Raw genomic sequence first — 18,886 nt, forward strand, 5'->3', positions numbered from 1 at the left:
AAGGAGAAGGAGAAGAAGAAGAAGAAGAAGAAGAAGAAGAAGAAGAAGAAGAAGAAGAAGAAGAAGAAGAAGAAGAAGAAGAAGAAGAAGAAGAAAAGAACGAACTAGACTGGTGGAGAAGAAACAAAACTGCTTTTATATATTTTGAAATATGTATAGAGATATCCTTTTGAAATTGGGTTAGACACTTTTACCAAAGTGGCATGATGTAGAGAATATAAACTTTTAGAATATAAGACTAGCATCATATCTGAAGTAATGATGACATAAGACTGAATATGAGGGAGTTTATACAGAAGAGTCTATATTTGTCTTGGATAAAGGGGTGGCAAAAAGAGTCTTCTAGCACATGGGATGAAGGACTATGAGTGACCGAGAACATCTGGGTGGATGCAAAAGATACAACTCTCACTTGCTTTAAAAAGGAGAATGCCTAGCTTTCTGAAAATTTAGACATAGGCATTTTCTGGTAGATTCCTTGAGGAGGATATGATTTTTTTTCTAATATGGACAAATGTTGAATAGGTTTACGTTTTACAGGGGTCAATTCATTTAGTCTTGTGTGTTCTCTGTAACACTGTTTCTATCTTGTGCCACTCTGGCATAGAACACCCACTACACATAGATATAAATGGTATACAGCTTATCTTCTCTCATGATGGTATTGTGCAATCGGTACCCTATGCATCTTATCAGGGGCTTAAGAAACATTATGACAATGTCCTCGTTTGTCTCAGAAATTCAGAAGTACGTATCATCTAAGATGAATAAATAATGTCACAGAATCACAATAATCAAGAAGACCATCAGTTGAAAAACTTGAAGCTTTCTGAATTTTTTAGACCTAAAATCTTTCAAATTTTCTTCTGGTTAGAGAGGAATACGGTGTATCACCCTTGGGGATGTTTTCTGACTCTTTTATGACATTAGCTTAATGACAACAGCCAGAGACACATGAAAATCTGATTCTGAGGCTTACAGCCAGTTCACAGTTCCTTGAGAGATGATTTTCTGAGATTTCATCTCACAGGGTAACCTGTGTTACAGAAAAGGCTTTAGCATTTTTCATCCCCTCTTACTTTCCCCTAGGATCTCCATTGTTATTGTTCAGGGTTTTGAAAGGGAAACACAGTCAGGTCAGAGAAAAGGCCCGCAGAATGTTTGTGCCAGTGGACAAAAGTGTGAAAATACTGCTTATAATTCATGGTGGGCTACTCTGTGTCATTTATCTTTACGTGTGTGAGGAGTCAGATAAGTCATTCATGACTCTGCTAGCCTTGATCCATCCTTCATCACTACACTTATGGAGATAAATGCCACAGCTATCATATGTCCTTTCAGAGTAGAGATTCAGATTAGTAAGAGCAGAGGTCAGGCTAATGTTATTATTTAAAAGTGAAGAACAGTCGGAGTGTACCATTTCCTGTGTTCACACCTCTTGTTCTGGTTCAGCATTATCTGCTAAGAAATGAATGTGTAGAATCTGTACATTGATGCATCTATAGATACCTCTTAATTTCAACTGAAAATACCATTTTCAAGAAAATGTAAACCATTTATACTGTGGAAATAAATAGATTAATTAATGGGAGTATTTGTTATCCAAGTGATTAGAGGCAAAATGAAAACAATACAGTGGAAGTAAATTATAAGCAAGTGTTTGAAAGTCTTTATCTGGTCAAGTCACATGTGATAGGACCAAGTCGCCAGAAGAAAAATGGAAAAAAAAAAGAGTGAGACATGATATTTGAACCGTGATATTAGAGAAAACAGTGTGGAAACCTTGGCTTTATAAGCTGTGGCACCAGTGGGCTATAGTGCTACAGTGAAGCAAGTGGGTTCTTTCTCAACTCTGCACTTGAGGAGTACTCTACAGGACAACTAAGCAATAAGACCTCTTTATCACTCAATTGCTGGATCGAGTGCATATAGAAGGAAGATTTTTCCATTGTCATCAAGGCATTGCTTTTTTATTACCTTGGTTGCTATCCTCTATAACTAGCAAGAATGTCAAAGTGTTTTCCACAAATCTGAACCAAATATTAGTGTTATAATGGTTTATTGTTAGAATTTATGTTTAAGTCATGTTTCTTACAAAAAAGAAGGCCATAAATTTGAAAAACATCAAGGAGATAATATATAGAAAGGGTGGGGGCAGGAAAGAAGAGGAAAACAAAGATATAATTATAATATTTTCTCAAAAATAATAATATAAACATAAAACATAGTAAAAATTAATATATTTGACTGTAAATGTGTAATTTTTACAAGATTTAAGTTAATTGACTAATTTATGTACTTTACATACCAATATCAGCACCCTCTCATCCAAGTCTCCCCTTACACATCTCCCCCTCCCATTCACACTTCCCTTTTTGTCTGACAAGGGAGAGACCCCTCCCTGGGTATAACATCAAGTCACTGCAGGACTAGGCACATCCTCTCCCAGTGAAGCCAGACAAGGCAGCCTAATTAGGAAAACTGAATCTGCAGAGAGGCAACAGATTCAAGTAGGACCCCACTCCACTGTTTGGGGGATCAGTATGAAAATCAAGCTGCACATCTGCTACATATATACAGGGAGAAAATGCATAATCTTTAAATAAGTCTTGGTAATACCTTTGTTGTAATTAAATTTAAGTTCAAAATCTGGTTGCATTTTTACCTATTGCTTTTTCCAAATATATAAATATATACATATATATGTATATATATATATGTATATATATATATATACACATATTTCTCTGTGTGTGTGTTAACTGATAATACTTTGAACACTAAACAGAAGAAAATGCAATTGAATATTAAGTTTTATAGGACTATGTCTCTAGATGAAATAGTGAAGAGGGTTAATGATAGCAAAAATGAGATATTGAATTAGAATATAGAACAGTATAATTTTGCAAAGTAAAAAGAATGGATTGAGAGACAATTTGGAGCTGCCTAGAATCTTGATAACAGAAATAACATTATATAGGTGTTGGGTTAATTGTAGACCCAGAAGAGAAGGTATATGTATATGGCCTGAGTTATTATGAAAATCAATGTTCTCAACAAAGTGCTTTGTACATATGTTTTTATAACTGAGTAGGTTACATTGCTCACAAAATACTAAAATACATTCAATGTGAAAATTTTGTTTAAATATACACTTTTATAGTATACACACTGTGTGCTTTCAAGTGACAGACTTAAGAAAGTGGTTACATATTCTGATCTGAAAGCTAGATAAATTCAACAGCCAGTATCAAATTAATCAGAGATAAGAGTGCCCTCTCTCCCTGTATCTATTCAAAATAGTACTCAAAGTGCTAGGCAGAGCAATAAGACAACAAAAGGAGATCAAGTGGATACAAATTGGCAAAGAAAAGACCACTATTTGAAGATGATATGATAGTATACATGAGTGACCTCAAAATTCTACCAGAGAACTTCTACAGCTGATGAACAACTTCAGCAATTTTTAGATTCTTAAGTGGTTTGTAGATACCAGCTAAAACCACTGTAGTGCTGTTTCATTTGTGAATATATAGTAAATCCAACATTCTAGCATGGTGAAACTTAAGGGTCCAGGAGTCCATGAAGTAAAACATTTGGAGCAGATACACAGCACAGTGACCACTGTGGAATTAGAAAAATGAACAGTATAGCTTCTTAGGAGTCAAGTGTGGGATTTTTTTCAGAAAGGACTGACAGGTATATCTATGCAAAATGCTACTGAAGTTTAATGAATATGAAAATTGGGACTTGGTTTGGACATGATTCAGCAATAAATAGATGTTTTTTCCCTTTCCTCCTTTGGTTTGGTTTTCACTTTGCACAGTTCTTGCTATTTCCTGCACTTTCCTGGAGGTACTGTTAGTACCATGCCCATCAACTTGTACTCAGTCCATGCTTCAGATGCAAGGATAACCAAGATTTCTTAGAAACTTAAGATTTCCTATTAGTTATTATGAAGTTAAGTTTATATATAATTCAGATTAATCACTTAAAATTACATATTATCACTAAGATTCCTTTCACTAAAACTCAGTTTTTATTTGCTTAATGCTAATGTTGACTAGTAGTAATGAATTGTTTTGTAAATGCGTTTCTTTTATTATCTGATCCAAATGAAGCAATCATACACATTAAAACACCCACTTTTGAAACTCACTTGTTGAGCTATCAGGCTATTCTGCCTGCTAAGGCCTCCTTGTCCAAGTTAGCTAAAGTTCTTATGTTCATTTCTTCCTCACTGCTTAAACATTCAAATATGTGCTGCCTTACCCAGTGTTAGCTCACCTCTTACTAACAATAGATTCTTGGTGATGTCAATACCCAGACCAGTATTTGGTCTCAATTTCTGCTTGGGTGATTTCCCTATCTGCAGTTGCCTGGCTTTCATCTCACTACAATTTGTCTGTATTAAATATATGTTCAAACGAGATAAATTACTGTAATTGTTAGGATTAAAAAGTATTTGGTTTTTTTTTTTCAATTATACTAAAAGAAACACAGATTCTGTTGTCTAGTGTACCACTGCTTTACACACTGTGTGGTTCTTAAATTTTGATTCTATCTTCCATCCTCTTTGTATAATACTTCTTTAAAGAAAATACATGTATTTTTTCTTGTTTTTTATTTATTGATACAGGAGAAAAATTACCCAAATAAAATTATTAGCAGATGCGTATGTTAAACTCTTAACATGCAATTTGACAATACTAATTGGATGATGTTTAACTCTTAACTGCCCATTTATTTTAGGCATTGTCTGATTTGATCTATGAGGTGATTATGACTAGGACACTCTATCAGAAAGAAAAATTGACCTGCGTAAGTTCACAAATCTAATAAATGAAAACCAAGTGTGGACTGCAGATCTGAATCCAAAAGCATGTTTTTCCTGTCATTAGAAAAGTGCATTATTCCAAATGGCCAGTGGTTAAAATAGATGCCTTGGCTTTCAGCCCAGAGCTGTGTTAAAATACAGTGGTGATTCAATAAATATTGTCACCATTGGTATCTGTGTTGTTGGTCATGGCAGGTCAAGAAATGTGCTGGATTGTTCTAATGGGTAAGGTTTAATATTTTTGTTTTTGTTTTTTAGGTTGGCAAACACGTTGCCTATTTACTTCATAGAGACCCCAATGGAGAACAAGGTGGGTGATGATTCATGCTCAATGGTTTCCACAATAGGCTGAACACTACAACAGCAGCTAGCATAAAGTGGCTCATTATATGCTGTCAAATCCAATAACAGCAATGACAGACTTCCCTCACTACAGCAATTTGTGGGGAGTCCAGCCACTCCAAAAAGGGACTGAATTAAAACAATAATAACAACAACTACAAACCCTACAAAATAGCAGAAATAACCTATCCACTGAGTCTTATTTTCTGATTCTGTGTAGGTTTCCCTTTGAAACAGGCTTCATGCTTTCTGATTCAACTAAAGAGATAACTGACCTTTGAGATTAGCTTCTCTTGTGAAATCCTCTTCCTTCAGAACATTGTGCAGAATAAATAATTTGCATAGGTTTTAGGGTTCATAAGCACAATTGCTTATGTAGCTCTCCTTTGAGGACAGCTTATGTGGCTCTCCTTTGAGGACAACTCTGATATACCACCCATCATATCTCATCCTCTGAATAGCCATCATATTCTCTCTCCCTCTCTCTCTCTCTCTCTCTCTCTCTCTCTCTCTCTCTCTAACACACACACACACACACACACACACACACACACACACATACACATACAAACACAAACACACATTTTTTTAACTTTCTGGTACCAAAGCACCCACAATGGCAATCCTTCTTACAGAGACCTAAGGTCAGGAGGCAGCAGGCTGGATAAAGACTCTTTATGACTATGCATCCCTTTGTCTCAATAAATTGTAATCTCATTGAGGAGGCCTACTTTTATCAAGTGCCTATAAATCATGTTCATCTCACATTACTGTGTAGTGACCAATTCAGTCGATTATTAGTCTGGGAAAAGTGTATAATTAAAGAAGCAGATAGTGTATAATATTCGTGCTTTCTCTATCCCTTAGCACAAGCAGTAACACTGAGTAGATTAAAAAAAAAAATGACACGTTTGCTTAGTGAAAGAAGGAAGAAATGAATAAATCCATCAATCAGATGGTTCTCTGTGGCCAAATTAAAGACCAGACAGAGAAATTCTGATTACTTGAAATCATTTTTTTCCTCTGGCCACAAGTCATAATGCCCTGAAAATGTTTGTTTATTTTGGAAGGCAAAAGCTTATCTGCAGCTATTTTCTTTATTTTTATATTCAAATGCCTATAAAACAGAAAAACACTGGAGACCTATTCATTGCTCACAAATGATCTATAGGGTAATAATGTGCTGGCTTTTCCAGCTGTGCTGCACTTTGGTACTATCTTGGGTTTAATTGAAAATATGCTGTGACCTTGGTTTTGTTCACTGGGCGAAGGGGGGATATAATTGGCATGAAGCCTCTGAAGAACTCTCTTTTCAATGAATGTCATTTGGTTAATTTGGGGTTCGCCTGAGGGAAATAATGTGTGAAGTCCTGTAAATACAAGGCGCTTTTTATTCACATGGCATTAACATGAAGTTAACAACCTTTTTTTTTTAATCAGCATTTTATTTTGCAAAACTGATTTGTTGATTCCTAAATGCTATCAGCATGATAATAGTATTGTCCTTAACAGTTTCCTGATCCATTATAATTAAATAAACAGCTTTTAGATTGCAGTCCAAAAATGTCTGTGCTCCATTCTTAACTTAAGGAGTTTCCATAGAAACCATGGGCAGAAAGTTTAACTGACATTTATTGGGCTTGAGGCTATAGGGAGCTTTGATATCTCTATTTTCCTCTCTATAGTTCTGTATGTGAATCTTCTTAGCTTTATTAAACCCTTGAAAACATCACTTGCTCCAAGTCTGCTCCTCCCTCTCCTCTTCCCTCAACCTTCCTCCTCTTCTCCCTCCTTCTGCTTTTCCTCTTCTCTGTCTCTTATTAACATTGAGGAAGTAATTTGGACTCAGTTAGATTTAACAAATGCAATAATACAAAATGCACTCTGATACTTAAGTGTAATTGTGTTATTAGCTGGAAATGCTTTTCTTCAAAAATAAAAAGAATTGAGAGTGAAGTTTACCAATGTAATGCATGCTGGCAGGAAGGAAACATTGGTGGCTGGTTGCAAGTTTGTGATGCATGTATCAAGATCCACTTTCTTCTCTGGATGTGACTATTCCTTGATTTATTCAAGCAAGATGGAATGTTTTTTCTTAGTTTCAACTTTCAGAAGGAAGCAGAACAATAATTTGATCAAATTAATCCAGGAAAATAGAATAATTGTTCCAGGAAAGGAAAAAAAAAAAGAACTATCAAGATCTAGCGACTTAGTTTAAGTTGTCACCTAACACACTTCACTTAACAGCAATGAAGCTGGTGCCACAAGTTTAGATCCCACCCCGACTGATTGTAACATTATAGATAGGTATGGAAGTATGCCATCTTAGCTTCACAATAACAATATAAATGTGAACAAATCTGAACCATGAGGTTTTACTAAGATTAAAAGTAATAATCCTACAATGTCTTGGGCCAGCAGCCTGTCATCTTTAATACTCAGGAGGCTAAGTAAAGATAGTCTCAATTTCAACGTCTCTCTGATCTATAGAGTGAGTTTAGGCTGATCCAATCTATAAAGTGAGTTCAAGGCCATCCTGGAAAATTCAATGAAACCTTGTTTCAACATAAAAATTAAATCAAGTGTGAGGGGCTGTTAATATAGCAAAATACTAGACCATAGGGTCTGGATTAAATCTCAACTGAGGTATCAATGCAACAGTAAATTATAATAGCAGTCTTCTGCTGTGGCTTCATAAAGAAGTTGCAAAAGGAGTTTGTGCTTTATGCAAAGTTTCTATAGCTATTTGGAAACACAGTACATAATCAGCACATATATATTATAGCAGTTCAAGGGAAAGATTTAATCAGACATAGGATCAATCACTAACTACACTACTGGGGAAAAATATCAAACTTGCAATTATTGATTCTTCATCTATATGTCAGAATCATGAGTCTTACTTCTTGGACCTGTTCTGGGATAGGCAACTGTATATGTAATCTGCTTAATTTCTGTGAAAACGTGCACTATGGGCTGTAACTTCTGTCAGTCTTACTCTCTCCATTTTTCTGAGGCTTTTCCTTCTCAATATTGATTCAAAGTATAGGAAAAGCAAACAAAAGCAATATTCATGTTTAACTTAGCATATATATATTAAAATAATCTCATTAAAGGTTTATAAAGATTAAAATAACATGATAGCAATGGCAGAAGAAAAAAGCCCTACTGAGTAGGGTACAAAATAGAGTTTCAGAGTTGCTAAGAATATGATCCTAGTATCCTGAGTGAGATAGCAGACTTTATCTTATTTCTAGGAGTCCTTTTCAATGCTAGAAGTCTCAAATTCATTACTCCTAATTTATGACTTCTCTTCCAAGATGTAAGAGCTAAATTCAAATGGATGTGACTTAGAGTTCATCTTTCTAGTGAAGGTGAAGGGAAGATAGTCCACTGGGCTGGAGGTGAAGAAAGGAGAGGACAGATATGTGCATCTATCTCAGAGCCGTGATGAGATGCTTCACCATGCTCCCAAATGCTGGCAAATGAAACCATAGGATGAACAAGGTGTTAATTTTGTATAGCAATATGAGTAAACACTGTACGTTGGAGAAAAATAGTAAGAAAAAATGCCTTCAATATATTCTCCTTTTTAAAAGAACCTAACAATTTACCTTTCACTGATAAAAGGTGATGGCTAACTGAAAGGTTAGTAAGAATTGCTGTGATGAAAACATGACGAAGTACAGCTAGAACGGAGCTCTATGAGACATGAATTCTGGGAAGAGCAGTTGCTTGTAAACTACCATCAAGGCATGTGCCCATGGGAAAGCACAAGTACATAGGTTTAACCAGGACAAACATTTTTCTTATCATTTTGTGGGTTATTGGTGCTCCTTTTTCTGCTGTGTGCCTGCACCTGCTTCACTAAGATACTCCTACATTTCTGTTAGAAGAATTGTCTTTAGCCACAATCTCCATTTTAAGTTAAATATCTAATTTAAAGGCAGATAGTAGAGTGCCTAAAACCACCCAGACAGACCTACAAATATCTGTGCTGCTCAATGCAGTCCTAGCATACAAATCAGACAGCCCCTGTGTCACAGGACTTCCTTTCATTAGGGTTCCTCGCATATTTAATGTGATCCATGGTACAATTGACAGCCATATGAGTGTGGTTTAATTTCTTTTAATTCATAGATGAAAATCAACTATAAATAGAAGCTTATAATTATCATCCATGAATTGAATGCAACCACTTGGCTGTCTTCATGTTAGTTGACAACCAACATAGTCGGAGAAAACTTCACAAGGGTCTACTGTAGGTGGAGGCTACAGGCAGTTGAGGGGAAATGAAGCAGTTGTTTCCAGAGACAAAGTCTCTCATGGGTTATCTAGTCCCGAGTAGTCAAGTGGACATTCCTAACCTCATGAGCCTGTAGATGATACTAATTCAACTAGGTAGGTTTTGTGTGTGTGTGTGTGTGTGTGTGTGTGTATGTGTGTTTAACAATAATCATCATAGACGAAGTCATAGGAGTTGATGGAGAAAAGAGTAAGAATAAGAGAGGAGAGACAGAGGGGTAGAGGGATGTAAATACAGTTTATTCATGTATGAAATTCTCAAAAATATGAAAGCTTTAAGGACTATGGAAGAAAAACAGAGAAAATACTTATAGAAATGACTGTGGAAATGTTTTAATAGAAGTTCATATACAATCACAAATTGTGGGCCAGATTTTACCTATAGACAGAACTGGTTTCCAAATCCTGACATTCAAATTTTACATGTTTCTGCATGTCTGTTCATATGGCAGTTGCAGCCTTGCGAGTGAGAATAGGGAATTCAGTATCAATAGCCACACTCACCAACATTTACTTCCTTTCTGTAGTGATTTTTACTTATTTTTCATTAACCTTTATCTTTCTACTATGCATGTGACATAGAAATAAAACATATATTGTTTATAGAATGGCAGAAGAAGTCTGAGTTACATTATTTTTACCCAAGATCTGGAATATCCGTAGTCAACTGTGCCTTCTGCTTTCTAAATTTTTTTTGTTCTTTTTCTGTTGCTTAAGTGTATGCAAAGTACTGTGAACACATTCCCCTACTCGGTTATTTTGTTTCCACTCCCACAACTCGTGACCCACTTACTCTTCACAACCAGTTCTACTTCTGCCTCTATCTTTTCTCTCTCCCTTCTTTTCTCATGTGCATGCATGTGCATGGGGGGAGGCTTATTTTGCACATCCTGTGCAATTGCTATTATGTGTCATTGCTATTATGTGTCCATAATTGCCCTTACGATGCCATATCCAGGAGACAGCATTTTATAGTGAGCCTCTCCACCCTCTGGCTCTTTTTAAAATGGACTCTTTTTTTTTTTTTAATGAACTGTACAGAGACCAAAGACAGATGGTGGGAGAAGGAACCAAGAAAGATTTTTCTCATCTAAAGTAACAAAAGTAGATTAAATGCTGATGATGTAAAGAGCAGCATCCTCTGACCTTCTTCCTCCTTGTCCCTTCCAGATGCTGAGGGGTACTTGGTTATTTAATACTTTTCATGCACTTGTCTAATTATCTCTTTTGTCATTGTTACTACAAAATGTTCATTAGAGGCACAATGAATACAGAAAAACAAAAGTGTTTTAACTTGTTAAGGTACTAACAAGGTTAGTTAAGTGGTTAAATGAAACTCATTCATATTAGAACTGAATCCTCAGCTCACAATGTTCCATGGTAACTGGAGAGCAAACCCAGGACTGTGCAGTGAGGCAACTCACTTCCAATATGTATAACCTAAAGCTAATGTGAAGGCTGGGCTGTTTTAAAATCAATAAATAAGAATCCAATTTTCAGATGTCTGCATTTGCTGAATGGTTCCCTCTTTTGTGGTCATTAAGGTGAAACAAAGAAATCACGGATTCCAGTCATTTCCATTATCTGACTTGTCATCACGGAGGTTTCCTCATTATGCACTGTTAACAGGGTTGAGGTTACTTGAAACTAGCTTCCAGTTCCAATTAGGAGGACATCCCTGCTATCTGCATTCTGATTAAATGTGTTGCCTGGAAATCACAGAAAGAGTCTATTCTATTTCCTCCCCTTGCTTAGATCTCATAAACACAGACTCAATTAAAGAGTCTCCTTATCAGACTTCTGTGGGTCATTTTCCTGAATTTATTAAACTTCTCAGTCAAGCTAAACTATAAGAATTGTGGCTTACAGATTCAGCAAGAGCCTAAACTAGATTTCTAGGACTTGCCCCTCCGATGTTTTAGACAAAAACTTACACAGAACTCAAAACCTCTAATAACATGAGCTCATGAGTGCTGGCAAAATAAAAACATAAGTAGATGCTAAAACATCATGACACTGTTATCAGGCTGTATTTTAAGATCATGCAACCTATCCCAGGCCATCACTGTTGCGGAAGTTTTCATGGAGGACACTAGTAGTTTCCTGTTCCTAATAAGTACTGGTGATGTCTCGCTCTGCCTTACATATTCTCTCTTCAGTTTCCTATCCACGGCTGTCACAAAGCCTAATCAAGTCTCTCCAGTCCCTGTATATAGAGAACACAGAACTGCATGTGCATTTATACCACTTGGGATTATTTCATTCCTCCTAGTTTGTATTCTACTAGACTTCACTACAAGGCCTCCTGACTCGAGTTCATGTTTACCTTCGTGCACTTGCCACCTAACTGGTATTTGTTTTCAAACTACCCATTTTCATCCTAATTCTTCATCTTCCTCACTACTAGTACAGCTATAACTCTGTTTAAATTTTTCTAGAGTTTTATGTAAATCCTTGGGCAGTCACTGGTCAATTGTAGTATTCTGTAAAATCCTTAACAGAAGATAAATGGTTGTAAGTGAAAATAGGTGAGTACATTGCCTGGCTCTCAGTGGGTACTCAGCAAACTTTAGAGAGGGCAATGTCTGTCTGTCACTCCCTCAGAATGCTACATAGTTTTCTCATTCAAATCATGATATGCTATATCTCAGGTCTGCATGGCCTTTGTGACTGGGTAAACCCTGCTGTTTCTCTCTGAACTAATAATTATCCACTAACGATACACTCACTCATTCAGTATAGGGCATGGCATTGCTTTATGACTCAATCATTTATGCTAGGCTAGTTTTAGTATTCTGCTTCAAATGATCAATGAGGGAGACTTACAGAATTGCAGAATTCCCTCTAGGTGATGTGTTGGTAAGCATACTTAGACATATATTAACAGTGCTGAAGGGAACTCTAAACATTCTCTTTCTCAATGCTACCACAAAATGAATCCTAGATATGTTTAATGATTTTTGCTAGGGGTTATATATATATGGTTTTGGTTACTGTCTAGGAAATTGGAGCTGTGTACTCTTTAATAATGAACAAGGAAGTAAGTACTGAGGAAAACATTGGAAGGTGGTTTTTACAATGTGAATGACTTTGTATGTATGCTATTTATTCTCTTCAGATTGCCTCACATAGCAATTTAAATTGCATTACTCATTACAAAAATCCATATGCCTTTTGGGTGCTATTGTTGCTTTGTTTGTTTTCAGCCTATGGAGGCAATGATGACCTTGGCACAAGGCATTTCCTAAGGATTAATGAGCAGTTGGGGGTTAATGACTATCAATTCCTCCCAGCTAGTCATCAATCCAAAGGAAGCAAAGGCAGCAAGGCCATTAACTGCATTACCAACTTTCTGAAATCAGATTCTTCTTTGCCTGCCTTGCTAAGGACTTTCATTTTGGATGAACCTGTTAGATTGTTCAAAAAATTCAATTACCTGTACAGGGACAGAAAAAAATGTTATTCGTTATTTGTTATATACATACACACACACACACACACACACACACACACACACACACACACACATATATATATATATATATAAAACAAATATATATACACATATATGAAAGATACGTTCATGAAAATAAATCACTTTTTAGTTAATATGTATGTCATATATAAATATACATATAGATATGCAGATATCTGCATTTATATCAAATTATTGATAATAAAAGAAAATATACACATATTGAGCTCCTTTGGGCTACTTTGATTACCACAATCTGACAAGCTTGGACTTGTTTTTATCTTTTCATCCTTATTTACTATTCCCAATTCAAAGTCTGAAGGGATTCATCCTATTTCATATTAAGGCAGGCTAAAATATGTGCCAAACTTCTGAAATATCATTCCTCAATATTCAGTATGAAGGCTTATTTGATAGTTTGCTTGATGGCCTGTTTGGGGGTTTTATTATATTTTTTTATGAACTATCATTTTTCATTGATTCTTATCACATCATTGTTCTTCATTGATGTTAATAACATGAATATTTCTCCATTTGACACCAGTCATGGCGATGACCTACAGCCTGAAAGATAAGTAAGCAGTAATGTAACTTTGAGTGGCAATATCCTTTTAGTAATAAACTAAACTCGTGTGAAAATGGTTCTGAAATAGACACAGTCATAGTCCTCACCTGTTGAAGATTCTCTGGTATTTTATTTTCTCTTCCTGCATCTAGGCTCTTCCATTTTCTGTTTTGTCTATTGTCTGTTGTGACACAGAACAACAAACTGACTGTAGTTTTGGTTTAAGATATATGGCAAATACGTGACACCATGGCAACCTACATCCAAAGAATTTTTCTGTAGACATTTTTCCTGAACACTTGCTGAGGAACTGAATTTAATTCTTTCATCTTAGTAACAGAAGTTGATGTCTTATCCCAAGACAGCAGTAAACACACTTACAAAAACACATAACTAATTTCCACACAGAGAGATACCAGTCCAATAAATTATTTCTGAATTTGAAACAGATCTACAAGTACTACAGTCTAGTAGATCTATGTGCATAGAATGTAATCATTTTTGAACTGTAGGATTCTATGATTAGACAATGATAAAGAACTTGATACAGTGAAAACAAAAACAAACGTCAAATATTTAAACACCCTTCTAATTTTTCTCTTTATTATCTCTTCTGTCACCATAATAGCACAGAATATAAAACAAGACACACAAACTTACACTAGTTTCACAGAAAAACATTGCACAGACATATATCTCTGAGTTTTAAATTTGTTTTTCATTTGGATTAGTTGTTTAAGTAACTGAAAACTGATTACAAACAACTTTTTTTAAGGCTACCTCTGTCTTTTTAATCATATATATATATGATGAAATATATATATGATATATATATATATAGTGTGTGTGTATAAATATATATATACACACACTATACATATACATATGTATATATAGAAAATAGATCATCGGCACTACTTTCAATAACTTATTTAAATGCTTATTATCTAATTCATTTGTTTACATTCTTAATTCATTTATGTTTGGGGGGGAGTCATAAGAAATAGTCATCCAGTCCATTCTTCACTACTTTTACTGATAACAGAAATAACTTAAGTCATATTGGTTTTCCTGAATTTTATTAATAGCCTTTAGTTATCAATTATTGCAAAATTGGTTTATCTACATGGCTCCTTACTAAAATTTAACTATGTTATATAATCAATAATTCAATATAGCAACTATTTACTAAATAGTTAGATGGAATCCAGTTTTACTCTTTAAGAAACTTTTGAGTAAATAAATAAGGTAGCCACCTAGACAAACATTGACATTCATAAATAAATTTGCTAAGTTTAATCTTGGTTTTACTGACCACTAGGGGAAGGATGGATTAGTAAAAATCTTAAGAGAATAGAATTAGTTATGGTAAATAGGTTCTGGTTGGACATAATTTAATGAAATAATCTGAGTGAGGAATTCAAAGCCAAAAGAAGAAAAAAAATATCTGAAGGGGAAAAGTAGGATGATCTGATTAGAATGTAAAACAGAATGCCATTGTTACTGTAGTAAGACACTCAGTAAACAAGGCTTGGACAATCATATGCTATAACACCTCGAAGTGAACACTTCTCATGCCATGCTAAGGCACTGTTTATCTGGGGATAATTAGGTCCTACAGGGGGCTGTCTGGAAATATTGGAAGACATTTTATTTTTCACTTCTGGGATTGCTGCTGGCATCTAGTGGGTGCGTGCAGTAAAGGACCGAGGAATTTATTGTCAGGTACATTTATCTGTACACTTTGTTGCCTAGTTTCTCATCTGATACTAACTTCAGTTACTTTAAGCAAAAACATTACTGTGAACAATTACTATGGGAAAATATGAAAACAAAATAACAGCTTTGAGGTAAGGAAAAACACGAGCTAATCATTTGGTGTCCTGTGAACTTGAAGAAAAGAAGAAGAGAAAGAGCAGGGTTTTGGGGCCCCAGATATTATAGTATATGCACAAAGGATGCTACTTGAAGTACACCAAGCACATTCCTAAGAGCTAGAAAGTTCTGATTGCATAATCAGAAGAATCAAACACAGAGAGCAATTTGGAGTCTGAGACTTGGTGGTCCTCCTTCTCACTCTGGCTAATCATTTTGCTAAACAAATAGTTGTTATAAAAACACAAACATGGTACTGAACAATGCTAATCCTACCAAATAATTTGAAAAACAACTCTGTCATCTATATTTTATATTTTCATAAATAATCAATCTCAAAAAAAATGGATGTGATTCTAAAGGATTCACATTCAGACAGAAGGCTCATACCAGCTATCTTTATTTTCTTTGCCTCATAAGAAGGTAAGTAAACAGGGAAGCCAAAACTAAATTAATTTTATGTTTAGCTTTGCCAAGAGGTTACTGATTGTGAGTGTATATTTTTTGATTTAGGAGAAGTTGACTTTTTCTTGCTAATATGAAGTTGGAGCTGTGACTGCCTCCTTAGCTTGCTCATCTATTATAACGTGCTGCTTTGGACTGTGACAGTAGCTCAAGGAAACCATTTTCTTTCATGGATTTTAAGAAAAATGTTCCTAATGGGTCTGTGGAGCACATTTTGCAATGATAAAGAGGCCATGGCCTTTAAAGGGCACTCGCCTTTACTGACTGTATGATTTCTTATCCTCCCCTTAAAAAAATGGGGGTGGGAGGAAAAGGAAAGAAAAAAATACCAATAGCTGGAACCAGAGCAGTGAAGGTTACTACCGAGTTCTGAGGGTTAGGGAGCCCTGAAGCAAACCATGGAAAGGATCTGCTTCCTGTAAGTAGAAACTTTTCAGACAGCCATGTTATTTTAGGCACAAACAGCAGAGGGCATTGTTTGGTCAAACATCAAACAGGGCTGCTAAGGATAATAAATGAAAAGGGAAAATCTTCTCTACTTTCTCCATCCAAAAAGCACTCAAGAAAGATCAAGAAGAGAGTGAAATGATCTTCAATTTGCTGTGTAGTTCCAGCTCTTTAGCGAAAGTAACTACAAACCAGAAATATAACAACTCGGAAATGGATGAAATTCTTGCTGTAGGAATGGGACTCTACTAGATGCTAAGGATCCATTAATAAGTTCCAGTCTCCCAAAAAATATTGGTTTACAGTCTCAATCATCTACACACTGCCTTTGCCAACTTACCCATTTTCTCATGGATGCATGCTTTAACAAATACTTGAACAGTATAATTTTAGGGAAATGCTACTAAGTAATGTGATTATCAGCACTCTGATAATCTTGCACCAAGGTTTAATAGAAAGTAAAAGAGACACTTGTGTTTAGAAAAAATAGTATATATATACATATATATGTATATATATATAGTATATATATACATATATATGTATGTATATATATGTATATATACATATATAATTCAATTTCATGTACATATTTATATATATAACTTCATATATTTCATATATATATGAATATATATGTATATATAGTCATATATATATGAAATTGAAGTATTTCAATATTTTACAGTGGAATAACTAGGTATAGTAATTTACAATGACTTTCTGAGTAGGTAAATGTAAAGATAAAATTCTTGATGTCACTTTTAATGATCAAATAAAAGGTGATTTCTCTCTCTCTCTCTCTCTCTCTCTCTCTCTCTCTCTCTCTCTCTCTCTCTCTTATGGGTATTTGCACTATAGGGAAGCATACTGTAAAGGACAGAGGTATACCAAAAATGAAACATTTGGAAAAATAAAGAAAGGTCCATGAAGTTGAAAGAATAAATTACAATAAAGCTAAAACATAACAGAATGAATTAGAAACATATTCAGTTTGCATTGTTTTACAAGAATATGGAGGCAAAATAAGAATTTCAATTGAAGGACAACACAAACATGTTTATATATTTAAAATACACTAAATATATTTCATGAAGAATTAAATATGACAGGCCAATTGTGAAAAGGGAGAACCTGATAAGATATTTTAGAGGGTGTCCAAGTTAGAAATGAAATGTCATGGATAAGAAGGGAAATGCTAGGCTATGTTTAGGAGTACTGCTAAAGAAAAGAGTGCTGGGCATGATGTGAATATAGAAAAAAAAAGATAAATCAACGAAAACTACATTTTTGCCTTGAGCTACTTGGTATATGTTACTAGCCTTGACAGTGGAACAGAGGCAGTTTTCTGTATATGCTACGCTATTTAAATCATGCAGTCTTCACAGTGTATGCTTATTAGATCTCATCACACCTACTTGGGAAAAGGTAACTCATGACAGACTCTACTAATAAAGATATTTCTTTGAAGTTTTAATGAATAATAATGGTAAACTAACCCTGCAACAGAAGTCATTTTAGTCCAAATCTTGCCTTTATTTCACTAAGTACTGCTGTAAGAAACTAGAAGTTCTCCCCCATGTACTTTAATATGTTTCTAGGTTGTAACAGAACTGAAGCTGAATGCATGCATACTTCTCCTTCCACACAATTCACCATATAGATTTGAGCAGCAACGATGATTCGTGTGTGACTTCAGGATGAAATTTTTTACACTAGCTCAGTCCTCCATCTGTGCAATTTATATTTCATGTTCTTAGAGATGTTAACTAGGCTGGGTCAATTTCAAACTTCGTAACTCTGTAGTCAGGCAATCCAACTGAAGATCAGCACCATGCAATTTTAAAGTGATGTGTGGTGTGTAGATTATTGAAGTCACTTTCCCCCCATAAACTGTACTTTCCCCTTCAATTTCTGTTCCCCACAAAGGCAGAAAATAATGTCTTCACAATATCCCTGCATGCTTACAGGTCTCAATTGTTTCATCTTAAATATATTTATTGAAGCAAATCTAAACAATATGTTAGATGTGCAGCAAGCCCCAATGGATCAAGCTATACATCCAAATTTAACTCCTCTACATCAGGAGTCCTTGACTTTGACTGTAAGCTTAATTTTTATTCTTCCTTTTATGACTAATATCAATTTACCCCCTAGACCACTAAATTTCCTCAGTATAAATCTCTGTTTCTATACTCAATTATATTTGAAATATTTTCTGAAAATTATACAATAGGTTATGCCTACATCAATTTTTAACTATGACTCAGAACATTTAAATATTTTCTACATCCAACTGCAATGCACAGATGCAAATATACACACTTTTATGTTCTGAGTGTGAATTTATATTATCCACATTGCAACCATAACAACATTCAAAAGTTCAGAAAACTTTCTTGATTTAGAAATTTTGTTTGCTTTTTTTTTTTTTTTAAATAATCCTTGGTTTATTTTCCAGAGCATAGCATTATGTTGGTTGTTACCACCTGGGTTGTCTTCTTTTTCTCTTTCTCTTTCTCTTTCTCTTTCTCTTTCTCTTTCTCTTTCTCTTTCTTTTTCTTTTTCTTTTTCT

The 18,886-nt window shown here is 35.0% G+C and overlaps 1 protein-coding gene across 11 annotated transcripts in view; it reads left to right on the forward strand.

Annotated features, from left to right (window-relative positions):
* The window catches only part of Lrrc4c (leucine rich repeat containing 4C), a 1,249,590-nt gene that overhangs the window by 1,213,432 nt on the left and 17,272 nt on the right, over nt 1-18,886 (forward strand). For all 11 annotated transcript variants that reach the window (XM_021154562.2, XM_029473971.1, XM_029473969.1 and 8 more), the window contains one exon: nt 5,096-5,147. The gene's annotated coding sequence lies outside the window, so the exon portion shown is untranslated. The remainder of the gene's footprint in view (nt 1-5,095; nt 5,148-18,886) is intronic.

Source organism: Mus caroli, chromosome 2, assembly GCF_900094665.2.
Source record: "Mus caroli chromosome 2, CAROLI_EIJ_v1.1, whole genome shotgun sequence".
NCBI lineage: Eukaryota > Metazoa > Chordata > Mammalia > Rodentia > Muridae > Mus > Mus caroli.